This window comes from Choloepus didactylus, chromosome 9 (assembly GCF_015220235.1).
Source record: "Choloepus didactylus isolate mChoDid1 chromosome 9, mChoDid1.pri, whole genome shotgun sequence".
In the NCBI taxonomy this organism is placed as follows: Eukaryota; Metazoa; Chordata; class Mammalia; order Pilosa; family Megalonychidae; genus Choloepus; species Choloepus didactylus.
In genome coordinates, this window is record NC_051315.1 from 67,842,925 (window position 1) to 67,845,056 (window position 2,132).

The following is a 2,132-nucleotide window of genomic DNA, read 5'->3' on the forward strand; positions in this document are numbered from 1 at the left end:
AATCTACAAAATACTCAGCACATCTTTTCTCTGACATAAGATGAATTAACCATGATTCTTTTGAACCTCAGAATTTTCAGATTTTTTAATTATATGTAATTCATATTCAAATATGATTATATATGACCTGAACCTTATGACTATAATTTTTGAGTGATGACAATGTTCTAAATTGATTGTGGTGATAGTTGCACAACCCTAAACATATTAAAAATATTTAATTGAACACATTAAAGGGACAAATTGTATGTTATGGAGCTATATCTTAACAAAGTTGCTAAAAATAAAGAAAATATATTTATTTTAAAATGTATAAGTAGATTTCTTAATTTCTTAGAATATGTTTCACATGATTGAGTGGTAAAGAAATTTTGTTTTCCAAGCAATTCCCAATATTTCTGTTCCTGGTTTTGTTTTATAAAATATTTTATCCTTTCTTTAAGGAAAAAAAAGGCTGCTCTGAATTTTGGCCTCAATTTTTCAGGATACCCATCAGTAATCTTAATTTACAAAGAAAAGACTACCCAGCCTGTGCAGTTTTTAAGAAAATTGTACATGATTTCCAGTAGATGGCAATGGTGTGCAAATATAATCACAGATTCTTTGCACTTCCTCATATCAATAAAATTATTACATTATCACACTATTTTCATTTGCATTGATTTGTCTTGATAAGAGAAAGTGAAAATTAAGACAAATTACTTCCTAGACTTGCTAAACCCAAGGTAAACAGAGCTTAGCAAGCTGTGGAAATTTTATAGGTATGGAAATTAATCAAGAAATTTTCTTGCCCAAGATGACAAGCCAGGGTGGTAAAGCAAGGGGTGAGAACCCAGAACACTTGACTCGTAGTTGCCATCACATAACCATACAATAGCAAGGGAGAGGAAGTGGACACAATAGTCAAAGGGAAGAAGAAAATTTAATCTTTATTGTGCCATTGTACACATATCTCACTCAATCCCTAAAATATTGACTCCGTGTATATTATTCATATAATCCTAACCATATAATCCTAAATTATTAACTCCATGAGGGAAAAAGAGTGGCCATTTTATTTGATACTATATCCCTTGAGCATAGCATACTACCTAACACACAGAACACAATTAAAAAACATTTGATTTAATAAACGGAAAAATTAATTACTTAAGCTTGACAACAACTATTCCATTTAGAAGGTAATATTATTTCTGTTTTACAATTGAGGAAACTAAAGCTGGAAATACTAAGTAACTTGTCCAGGCTCATACAATTTAATGGTAACATTTAATTCAATAATCTGACATTATTTTGCATTATATGTTTACATGTAATATTTCCACAATAGAAAAAATCTCCATGAGCCCAGAGATCATGTCTTCCACGTTCCCCATTGTATAAAATCTAGCTCCTGGCACAGAGCCTGGAACAAGGTAGGTACACAACACATATGTATCTATTTGACTATAGCAACCCAGGTCTCAGCAGTCCCTGACCCACTTTCCGGTTTATTCCTTTTACTTTATTCCAATGCTGCTAAATCCAGGCCTTGTCTCTGGATTTCTGCTGGTTTTCTGCTGACTTCTCCTCTACCTCCCATTAACAAGAAGCCTTAGAAGCCCACTTTAGCTTTCACCCCACGATTTCTCCTAGTTCCACAGCTGAGCAATTCACCTTTTCTACCCTCAGACCTCCATGGGTGCTTGAGAGAGCTAAGATGAGCTGAGCAACACACGAAGCTGGTTCGGGTTTGGGCTCTGTTACCTGTATATCTATGACCTTTGGCTGTTCTATCGGCTTCAGTTTCATCTCTAACAAATGAGGCTGGAAATGTATGATGTCAAAGGTTCCTTTCAACCCTAAGGCTCTACGATTTTAACTCTGCCCTATAGTGAGTGGTCTTCTACTGAGCCTAATGAGGAAAATGGCAAGTTTGGAGGAAGAATATCTGGGCTTTGGGATGGGATAAAGAAAGCGCTGGGAAAGCCTGTGCACCAGGTGGGGGTGTTCTGGCCACGAGAACAAAGACCGCTCACCTGATGACCTGGCGTCAGAGAGGCGGGATTGGAGCGCTGCACCCGGCCAGGCTCCCCCGCGCCGCCAGGAGCCGCTGCAGGCCGCTCTCTGGAAGACCGCACCGGGTACGGTAG